At 37.3% G+C, this 12,227-nt stretch overlaps 1 protein-coding gene across 1 annotated transcript in view; it reads right to left on the reverse strand.

Moving 5' to 3' along the window:
* Positions 1-12,227, reverse strand: part of LOC139967299 (uncharacterized) — a 142,296-nt gene that overhangs the window by 110,957 nt on the left and 19,112 nt on the right. The window contains exon 2 of the mRNA XM_071971594.1: positions 5,593-5,665. The gene's annotated coding sequence lies outside the window, so the exon portion shown is untranslated. The remainder of the gene's footprint in view (positions 1-5,592; positions 5,666-12,227) is intronic.

A 12,227-nucleotide genomic window follows, 5' to 3' on the forward strand; every position in this document is an offset into this window, starting at 1 on the left:
GGTCCTAGACATGGTATTACCAGAGTGGTCCTAGACATGGTATTACCAGAGTGGTCCTAGACATGGTATTACCAGAGTGGTCCTAGACATGGTATTACCAGAGTGGTCCTAGACATGGTATTACCAGAGTGGTCCTAGACATGGTATTACCAGAGTGGTCCTAGACATGGTATAACCAGAGTGGTCCTAGACATGGTATTACCAGAGTGGTCCTAGACATGGTATTACCAGAGTGGTCCTAGAAATGGTATTACCAGAGTGGTCCTAGACATGGTATTACCAGAGTGGTCCTAGACATGGTATTACCAGAGTGGTCCTAGACATGGTATTACCAGAGTGGTCCTAGACATGGTATTACCAGAGTGGTCCTAGACATGGTATTACCAGAGTGGTCCTAGACATGGTATTACCAGAGTGGTCCTAGACATGGTATTACCAGAGTGGTCCTAGACATGGTATTACCAGAGTGGTCCTAGACATGGTATTACCAGAGTGGTCCTAGACATGGTATTACCAGAGTGGTCCTAGACATGGTAATACCAGAGTGGTCCTAGACATGGTATTACCAGAGTGGTCCTAGACATGGTATTACCTGAGTGGTCCTAGACATGGTATTACCAGAGTGGTCCTAGACATGCAGGGATGCCAACCTCTGAACTCAGAAAACTGTACTCACAGACCCAAAAAACTGTATTTTGCCATACAAAACTGTATTTTTGAATACGATGCCTAATTTGACTTGTAACTCTAAACCGAGGGTTTAAACTGACTTGTTTTTAAGTTTATGAGATAAAAAATCTGTTATGCAGAATTGATACATCATGATTATAACATCTTATAAAGTGTACAATTGATGAAACTTACAAACATAGTGTTGTAATATACTAAATACTTCTCTTATTATATTCCATTGTGGCCTTTTTGCACTTCTGCATGAGTTCCCGACAAAGTTCCCGTTTGTAACAGGGAACCCCTGGGTCTTAGGCTCTTAGGTATCCTTTTGTAGGCCTATGTACCAAATTACCTCTGGAGTTTCTCGGAAAGAAAACCTTTTTTTTTTTTACAAATTTCCAAAATACGAAAATATGACATCCTACCTAGTCAGCACTGTGCTAAGCGAATGGCCTAGCCACCTCGACGTGTATGTCACCTGTTCATGGCTTGAAATTGGCTATGAATAGTTACTCAAAATATCCATCTCAAAAAGCATCTCAGACAAACCATCCATCTTCAATCTTTACCAAAGTGTAAACTTTAATTACATATTGCCTACGTTCCGACATTATTGTGTACTTATTTTCAGTATTATACCGTTTATGAACAAATAGAAATGTTACGAACTTGAAGTTAAACATACCTATTCGTTACCTATTTAACTCCATTCAAGTTCAATTAGAAAATGTAAGCTAAGGCCAATCAAACTGAAGAGCAATTTGTACCATCGTAACTTGTTTAAAATTACTCTAGAATGTTACCAAATTGATGTAAAGAATTAATAACAACTAGAAACTACTCCAATATAAAATACAACATTCCCTCTTTAAGACATAGCACATACCTTCCAAACAAATGCCGATATCCAGCAAATTGAAAGTTGTAAACTAAGCTACGCCTTTTTTTTTTTTCTTTTTTTTTTGGCAAACCGATGGTTAGGCTACATTTCCCATTGACTTAGTGTGGTTGTTAGGCTAACATGTGGTCGAAGGTTGCAGTATTTCATGGATATTTTAGTTCTAGCTAACTGCTTCACAATTTCAGCGAATAAAGAGATGCTTAGACTAGATTTTACCGTTGACTACGTGTGGTGTTCGGCCCTACCATGCGCGACGATAGCAGCAAGGAAAGTATGTAAAACAGCTACGCAAAGTATTGGGGTTTTTTTTTGGCAAACCGATAGTTGGGCTACATTTCCCATTGAATTAGTGTGGTTGTTAGGCTAACATGTGGTCGAAGATTGCAGTTTCCATGGATATTTTTATTTTTTATTTGCGACACAACTAGAGCGAATAAACAGATGGCTAGGTTAGATTTCCATGTTGACTTAGTGTGAAGTAAGGCTACCATGTGGTCGGAGATTTGTTGGGATTTTAGGTTATTGTCCCGGTGATTGTGCGCGACCCTCTCGCACTGCTTCAAATTTGTTGCGGGATTGTGAGAACTGTTTGCGCGATTCGCGCTGCAACTGCAAACCTAGGTAGCTAAAGCAAACGCATATCACAATTAATTTTACACAGACACCTGATATAACGAGGGCGATTTTCTTATATTTCTCTTCTCTTTTTTCGCACTCGTAATTTTGCTTTAGGAGGGCTTTTTTAGCACTTGCGAGGGCGAATCGCCCGTCGCCACCCGCTTATTTCCAACCCCGTCCAGCACATTCGTTAATTCGCGAAATTGGTATTGTTACCATGCTTACTGTGCCAAGAAATATGAAGTCACTAACCACGAGGGAAGCAAAATTGGCGACCCTGGCAGCCTAATTTGATGAAATTACATCGTGAAAGACGTATAGAAGGTGTCATTATTTTAATATTTCGTAGTAAAAGAGCAAACCTTATACATCAGTTGATATTTTCAACTTCCATATGTTTTTGAATAATGATATTTTCACCCTTCCATATGTTTTTGAATATTCGGTATGACATAACTGGTATTCCACGTAATTGTTCCGATTATGCAATAATCGTACCGATTCCGATTCAGTTAATCGTTTGAACACTAATTATAACCCTAAGATTGGCCTTAGTCTCATTTAGCAGCCGCCAGTCGTTTATTTTTTGTACTTATTTTTGATAATGGAAAATCGTATATTTTTATAATGGAAAATCGTATTTTTTGAGAACAAAACGTAAAATCGTATTTTTGACAATTTTCCGTACAAAATACGGCAAAATCGTACTAGTTGGCATCCCTGGACATGGTATTACCAGAGTGGTCCTAGACATGGTATTACCAGAGTGGTCCTAGACATGGTATTACCAGAGTGGTCCTAGACATGGTATTACCAGAGTGGTCCTAGACATGGTATTACCAGAGTGGTCCTAGAAATGGTATTACCAGAGTGGTCCTAGACATGGTATTACCAGAGTGGTCCTAGACATGGTATTACCAGAGTGGTCCTAGACATGGTATTACCAGAGTGGTCCTAGACATGGTATTACCAGAGTGGTCCTAGACATGGTAATACCAGAGTGGTCCTAGACATGGTTTAAGCAGAGTGGTCCTAGAAATGGTATTACCAGAGTGGTCCTAGACATGGTATTACCAGAGTGGTCCTAGACATGGTATTACCAGAGTGGTCCTAGACATGGTATTACCAGAGTGGTCCTAGACATGGTATTACCAGAGTGGTCCTAGACATGGTATTACCAGAGTGGTCCTAGACATGGTATTACCAGAGTGGTCCTAGACATGGTATTACCAGAGTGGTGGGCAGACAGTTCCTGCTATTCAGATCAACGTTTGCTAAATGATTCCTTCAGACATTGATAAGTACCATGACCCAGCAGCATGAGTGAACTTTCTCAAATCCAGCAGGTCTCCAGCCGACTGTTCACTACAATAGTCTGGCTTCAATTTGTCCGAGGATATCTGACATTGTATAATATTGAGGGCAGCTGTGAGATTTTGAATATACTGCAGTAATTCCATTAGAAGGTTGACTAGCTTTTAATGCAGTTGGATAGAAAACCTTGCTTATTAGACAAGAGCTTTTGAAGAAATAATAAATATAAAAGAGGATGTTAACACTGTCCACAGATTGTCCTAGGGTTCCATTTGCATAGTGCTGACAACTGGTTCACGCACTGTAGGACTTATAGAGACTTCCTTATTATTTTATGTGTCATTGCCTACCAATTTGTCTTTTGTTAAAGCAGCTGCCTGGTCATATATGTTAACTTAATAACTAAACATGTTCTCCCATCATGGAAGGAATCAAACAGAAAAACATATTGTTACTTTGTTGATCAGTAACCAGAAACAGATTCTAAGAAAACTGTCAGAACTTACAGATCTGCTTATAAACTGTCATTAGTGGCTTAACTGTTCATACAGAATGTTAATAAGTTTAATTAATCCGGGTCATTATCAGGTGACAACTCAGACCTTCAAGACAAAATACTTCACAGAAACCACTAAATTTACATAAGCCACACAAATCTAATGAACCTGTGCAGGGGGTGGGGGGGGGGGATTGGTGCACTCTGTTGAGCAATATTTTGAAATTGCATTGGGCTGCTTATTAAATGATGAAAAGCAGGCCAGGTTATTACAGTTGAAGGGTCACCCCTAAGTTCATTTCAAACCTAGGAAAGTAGAACGACCCTGTGGCATAATTTACAAACGTTCAGACAATCGAAGAAGGATGTTTTAAATATTGATGTCCCCGATTTTTGCACATCTCTCCCATCAAACAGAGGAGAAAGAGTCTTTCAAAGTTTTTCATTTTACTTCAGAATTGAGAAACAATTACTAAATAAATGCACTTTTTTTAAGTTTTAGTGACCCTAGCCCATGAATTAAAAATATGCTAAAGTAAATTCCCCATTTGAAATTTGCATACATGTACATGTTCGTCAACTTCAAATATGATCAAAAGTCTGACAACCAAACACAATACTATCAAGGCCAGTTGATGTTCATTAGGTGGACAAAGTCTAGGAAGGGGTCATAAAAATTGAATTTTTTTTTTATACGCGTGCAATCTTGGTTGAGGGCGGTATTTAATTTCTATTTTCTTGGCCTCTTATGGTCACTACTGTACTGTACCTTTGTTATGCAAATTTTGTTTACTTTTGTTCTTTTTGTTCTGTTCTTCTTCATTTTATCCAGGCTAAGACACGTCTGTTCGTTTTCCTTCATGTACAACGGACACCTAGCCAAATTGCCCCATATTCAGTACATTTCTTGCGTGTGATAATCTCAGATCTATTGAAATGTTTTGAAAGTTCTTTTCGTTTCCATTATATATTACACATTTGAAGGTTTGATCAATCTGGGAAACTCATTAAATAGACCTGTGCAAACTATGTTGATGTAACACGCATCAGAATTTCTTATTTTAGGACTTAAGAAGTTAACCCCTAATTTCAAGCCCACATGTGTCATTTGAATAATGTGATGTTCCTCTTTTCAAGACGACAATGAAATGTTTCAAAAAAATTGCCTTTGGCCCACAAACCTTTGTTCAGTGTCCTTGAAACGAAGGTTGTAAAAAGCAAAGGAATAACATTATAAGAAAAAATTAGGCAGTCCCTCACTTTACAGCCTCAATGTACATAATTAGCTAATGTTTGTTCATAAATAAAACTAGAACTGAGTAAAGGCTTGTTAACTGGTCAATCTTTACTGGATTTTAATGGGAGTTGCAGAGCTCTATTTTCATGATTTCTAATGCCTATTAGATTGATTCTGACAATGTTATTCATAGGTGTCAATAGACCTTTTATGCTATCTTGACTTCACTGGTAAATGAGAAACAAAAAATTGAAATTGAATGAAGTTAAAACTTGAAGAAAAGCATTTCATCTGGTGGTGCTCGCCCACTCGCCCTTGACTTATCTAGATGAAGTCTCATTCCAGAATACTTACCTCAATTCAAGGATGCAAACAAGGCGTTAGTTTCAGTGGAAGAATTCATTAATCTGTGCCATTCCTCATAAACCTATTTTGGGAGAAAAGGAAACAGAAGGGATTTCAGAAAAATAATCTTAAACAGTTTGGTGAGAAGTTGCAATGATCAACTCTGCCAATTCACTGCTCCATGAGGAAATGGGCAGTGAGTGACCAGTTTGTAAGAAGGACAATGTTGAGTTAAGTCTTACTAACTACAATGCATATTGCTGGTGGAAGTTAAACACAAAGAGTGAGTGACCAGTGTGTAGGAAGGACAATGTTGAGTTAAGTCTTACTAACTACAATACATATTGCTGGTGGAAGTTAAACACAAAGAGTGAGTGACCAGTGTGTAGGAAGGACAATGTTGAGTTAAGTCTTACTAACTACAATACATATTGCTGGTGGAAGTTCAACACAAAGAGTTGACAACTGGGCTGCAATGGACATTGAAAAAGATATTGAGAACTTTACCTTACAATTCTCAAAATGTTTGGAGCAAATTGTAGTGTGCTTGCAGACTGTAATGTTTTCCCTCATGAAAACTTTCATGACATGACAAAAGTAACAAATTTATCACTTAACCCTTGACATCATGTGACAGACGTACATTATTAGTTTAAAAATTAATTTTGCATACACAGATAGGAGGAAACATTCAGGTAAGAGAACCTGAGATGAAGTAAATGATTCACTCACAAACATTGCTCCTGGAATCATTCCACAACATGGGTTCTGTTTTACGGTGAGAAAACAGGATGTGTGGAGATCCAGTACCCCTTTCATTACATTTAAACTCATATCAGTCACCTCCAACCCCCACCCCATCCCCACCCTATCCCCATGAAACATTCCCCATACTAAGATCTTATTATTTTAAGGAACAGTAAGCTTTGAGGAATCAATTCTTCTTCTCCTTTTTTCTTTTGTTTCTTTTCTTTTTTTTCTACTTGTTTTACATGTTCTTCTTCTTCAAGACTGTCTTTCAAAACTTCCATCTTAGAGTAATTTGTGACATATTTTTATGAAGGAAAACCAACAAACTATCACTATTTCACATTTTCACCATTTCCAGCTCAACAAATGTTCTGACATATTGTCACATGATTTGACTATAAGTACCTGCCTATCGTTGAGAAACCAATTTAAAAAAAAAAAACTGGTACATTTACTACTTTTGCGAATGACATTTTTATCACCTACTCATCGACGATTAAAGAGTCAAGTCATTCTGCAATTATGCAGGGATGCCAACCTCTGAACTCAGAAAACTGTACTCACAGACCCAAAAAACTGTATTTTGCCATACAAAACTGTATTTTTGAATACGATGCCTAATTTGACTTGTAACTCTAAACCGAGGGTTTAAACTGACTTGTTTTTAAGTTTATGAGATAAAAAATCTGTTATGCAGAATTGATACATCATGATTATAACATCTTATAAAGTGTACAATTGATGAAACTTACAAACATAGTGTTGTAATATACTAAATACTTCTCTTATTATATTCCATTGTGGCCTTTTTGCACTTCTGCATGAGTTCCCGACAAAGTTCCCGTTTGTAACAGGGAACCCCTGGGTCTTAGGCTCTTAGGTATCCTTTTGTAGGCCTATGTACCAACTTACCTCTGGAGTTTCTCGGAAAGAAAACCTTTTTTTTTTTTACAAATTTCCAAAATACGAAAATATGACATCCTACCTAGTCAGCACTGTGCTAAGCGAATGGCCTAGCCACCTCGACGTGTATGTCACCTGTTCATGGCTTGAAATTGGCTATGAATAGTTACTCAAAATATCCATCTCAAAAAGCATCTCAGACAAACCATCCATCTTCAATCTTTACCAAAGTGTAAACTTTAATTACATATTGCCTACATTCCGACATTATTGTGTACTTATTTTCAGTATTATACCGTTTATGAACAAATAGAAATGTTACGAACTTGAAGTTAAACATACCTATTCGTTACCTATTTAACTCCATTCAAGTTCAATTAGAAAATGTAAGCTAAGGCCAATCAAACTGAAAAGCAATTTGTACCATCGTAACTTGTTTAAAATTACTCTAGAATGTTACCAAATTGATGTAAAGAATTAATAACAACTAGAAACTACTCCAATATAAAATACAACATTCCCTCTTTAAGACATAGCACATACCTTCCAAACAAATGCCGATATCCAGCAAATTGAAAGTTGTAAACTAAGCTACGCCTTTTTTTTTTTTCTTTTTTTTTTGGCAAACCGATGGTTAGGCTACATTTCCCATTGACTTAGTGTGGTTGTTAGGCTAACATGTGGTCGAAGGTTGCAGTATTTCATGGATATTTTAGTTCTAGCTAACTGCGTCACAATTTCAGCGAATAAAGAGATGCTTAGACTAGATTTTACCGTTGACTACGTGTGGTGTTCGGCCCTACCATGCGCGACGATAGCAGCAAGGAAAGTATGTAAAACAGCTACGCAAAGTATTGGGGGTTTTTTTTGGCAAACCGATAGTTGGGCTACATTTCCCATTGAATTAGTGTGGTTGTTAGGCTAACATGTGGTCGAAGATTGCAGTTTCCATGGATATTTTTATTTTTTATTTGCGACACAACTAGAGCGAATAAACAGATGGCTAGGTTAGATTTCCATGTTGACTTAGTGTGAAGTAAGGCTACCATGTGGTCGGAGATTTGTTGGGATTTTAGGTTATTGTCCCGGTGATTGTGCGCGACCCTCTCGCACTGCTTCAAATTTGTTGCGGGATTGTGAGAACTGTTTGCGCGATTCGCGCTGCAACTGCAAACCTAGGTAGCTAAAGCAAACGCATATCACAATTAATTTTACACAGACACCTGATATAACGAGGGCGATTTTCTTATATTTCTCTTCTCTTTTTTCGCACTCGTAATTTTGCTTTAGGAGGGCTTTTTTAGCACTTGCGAGGGCGAATCGCCCGTCGCCACCCGCTTATTTCCAACCCCGTCCAGCACATTCGTTAATTCGCGAAATTGGTATTGTTACCATGCTTACTGTGCCAAGAAATATGAAGTCACTAACCACGAGGGAAGCAAAATTGGCGACCCTGGCAGCCTAATTTGATGAAATTACATCGTGAAAGACGTATAGAAGGTGTCATTATTTTAATATTTCGTAGTAAAAGAGCAAACCTTATACATCAGTTGATATTTTCAACTTCCATATGTTTTTGAATAATGATATTTTCACCCTTCCATATGTTTTTGAATATTCGGTATGACATAACTGGTATTCCACGTAATTGTTCCGATTATGTAATAATCGTACCGATTCCGATTCAGTTAATCGTTTGAACACTAATTATAACCCTAAGATTGGCCTTAGTCTCATTTAGCAGCCGCCAGTCGTTTATTTTTTGTACTTATTTTTGATAATGGAAAATCGTATATTTTTATAATGGAAAATCGTATTTTTTGAGAACAAAACGTAAAATCGTATTTTTGACAATTTTCCGTACAAAATACGGCAAAATCGTACTAGTTGGCATCCCTGATTATGTAAAGCAGATCTCACACAATGTAAACACTGTGTAAAGTAAGAGGGTCTGGCATTTCGATCCTAGCAGGATCTTCTTCAGAGGCTGAATGTACAATGTAAACACCTGTAGTGACATCAATTGATCAACATCTATAGCGCTGTATTTATAACATTAACATGGGTGGGAGTAATGACAACAGTAAAATGAATGGATCATGAATTCACTGTACCAAGTACTGTGACTAGTAAGTCACAAGGACAACTTTGTGATGTTATTGACTGGTTACCATGGATACGTGATCCGACTACTAAGAAGTAAACTGTAAGGTCTGTAATAGTTGTACACTACGGAGTGAAAATCAATAAAGTTCAAAATTAAAAGTACACTCTTTTACACAACAGAAGTCGCTATGGTAAGGACTGCCAGCCAAAATTAATACAAAATTTGGTATTTTTTGCATAATGGAAAGTGTCAGACATTGTGTGTTCGTGGCAAACACAGCTTGTATAGCAATTAGAATTTTTCATAAGGATGGCTTACTACTTATTTGAAGTGTGCGACTGAATAACTCGGGCAGTGAATTTGTGATATTGTAGGTGAAGTCATGAAAAGATTACTTTCTGACTCCAATTAGCTCTCTGAGAACATAAACCAGACCTGTGAAAACAGGGTTTGGAAAATCCAATACGAAACATCTTTGGTTAAAGGCTTTAGGATGGTAGATTCAGAAGGAGTAGGTCAGTGCCCTTAGATAGGGTCATTGGGTGCTCAGTGCAAGAATGTTACCAGTTATTAGGCTAGGTAGAGGGTCATTGGGTGCTCAGTGCAAGAATGTTACCAGTTATTAGGCTAGGTAGAGGGTCATTGGGTGCTCGGTGCAAGAATGTTACCAGTTATTAGGCTAGGTAGAGGGTCATTGGGTGCTCAGTGCAAGAATGTTACCAGTTATTAGGCTAGGTAGATAGGTGTGTGTAGGTAAAGGGGATGGTTAAGTGAGGAGTGAAGTAAATCTTGCAATTTTTTACCAACATCCGGTAAATAGCTGGGGAGGATCAGAGTACAACTCGTACAATGCGTATGAAATAACGCATAAGTTTACCTCATGGAGAGATGATCGTCTGATAATATCAGGGGATCTGCTCCAGATTTAGTGTAAAAGCACCCTCAATGAAATTTTGTACTCCTCTTTTGCTTAAAATCTTAAAAGTTTCTAAATTAACAGCTGTACAGTACTATACATGGTAATGACAGTCACTTCAATAGTTACAGAGTGCTTAGAGTATGAAAGTGGCTCATTACTAATTTCTTCCTAACTACACTGTACAAAGGCCTTCACTGCACGCAGCAAAGAGGCAGGCTCCAGTTCACTTACCTGTTGAAGCTACTGAACATTGCATGATATTCAGTGAATGACTTATCTGGTTTTCCATACCAACATGCTTTGCAAAATGGTCAAATTGCTATACAAACTTGTGCAAAGATGTGTTTATAGCTTTTTGTAAACAGGAACCATATTATTGTATAAAAGATCAAGTTGAGAGCCTTCAGAACTACTATGTACGTGCAGTATTTTAACACTTTTTTATTCACTGTTGTTACACAAAAGAAATTTGTAATGTTACTCAATGCAAATGTTATCTAGCCTTTTACCCTCCCTAAATACTTTGCCGGTATAGTAATCTAATTACGTACAGTAAAATAATCTAAAGTCAAGGTATGTAATCCCTCTATGTACAATATGTACGAACATGGCAATACAAATTACAAAGGATACTGTAAGTCTGCATGTACATGTATGTACAGCATAATTTTACTTAATATCATGTACAGTACATCGTATGTGTGTATTTTAATTAATTTCATGTAACTGTCTCTTAGCGCCTTTGAAGAAATGTTGTTGATATTGGTGCTATATAAATGAAACTTTCTGATTGATTGATCTATTCAGTTGAAAGAAGGGAGCTCAACAGTCATACAATATTTACTGTCAATAAATTCATATACATGTATAGACATGCATGTCAGAGAAAAGCTATCAGTAAGCTGCAATATGGCAAGTGTTCAGCTAGGATGAATCAATGTCAAACAGTACAGATTATCTGTAGAGAATTGCAGTGCCTATTATGTGAATCTGCAACGGTTTTATTGTGTGAAATTACACAGCACAGATGGGTGGACAGGGCGTGGGAGAAGGGGGGGAGGGTACATATTATGTTCAAATCCAGAGACAGCAATTATATCCTTTAAACTTGCATAAATGCATCTTTCTAAACTCCTTTGTGATACAAGTTTGAATAATACTACTTTCTTCTTTTTTTATTGTGCAAATAATAGATGAATATTGATGACAGTGCCAGAAAATGCTTAACAGAACAAGATTACACAGTGGACGCAACTGAAGAGCATAGTACGCAAACCAGACATTGTTTTAATTAATACATTTATGCTAATTACCATAAACACTACAGATGCTATATGGGTATACATGTACATTCAACATTGCCCACAGTAGTAACTGTAACAGTAACACTTGGTAAAATATAAAGAAATACCCTGCTTCTTAGCAATGCATACTCACATACAAACTGTGGTATAGATGGATCTTGAAGTTTGGACAATCTGTCAGTATATTATCTCCATGACAACAGGCTAAAATATTTTTTCCATTCTTACACTGCAATTCATATTACAGAACCTAGATAATCCATAGCTGTTGACAACACAATAAGTGTTGATCCTAAGATCCTATAGAGGATTAGGTTCGTAGCTGTTGACAACCCAATAAGTGTTAATCCTAAGATCCTTTAGAGGATTAGGTTCATAGCTGTTGACAACCCAATCAGTGTAAATTATTAACATATTTAAACATCACCCTGAGGCTAGCAATTTGTCCAAACAGCAAAAACGTTTTTCCAAAAGGGTAACATGTTATTAACAGATAGCAGTGATGAGGGACGAATTGTGTACTAATATCAATGCATGATAAAACTGCAATTAACAGACTTTCCCTTTCAGCATGTGGTACAAATTTAAGCAACATCCTCTTTCCTGTTCCAAAAACCTTTATGGTAGCAAAGGAATTACACTAGGTCTCACCCCTGCTGGC

The sequence above is a fragment of the Apostichopus japonicus genome, chromosome 1 (genome assembly GCF_037975245.1).
Source record: "Apostichopus japonicus isolate 1M-3 chromosome 1, ASM3797524v1, whole genome shotgun sequence".
Taxonomy (NCBI): Eukaryota; Metazoa; Echinodermata; class Holothuroidea; order Aspidochirotida; family Stichopodidae; genus Apostichopus; species Apostichopus japonicus.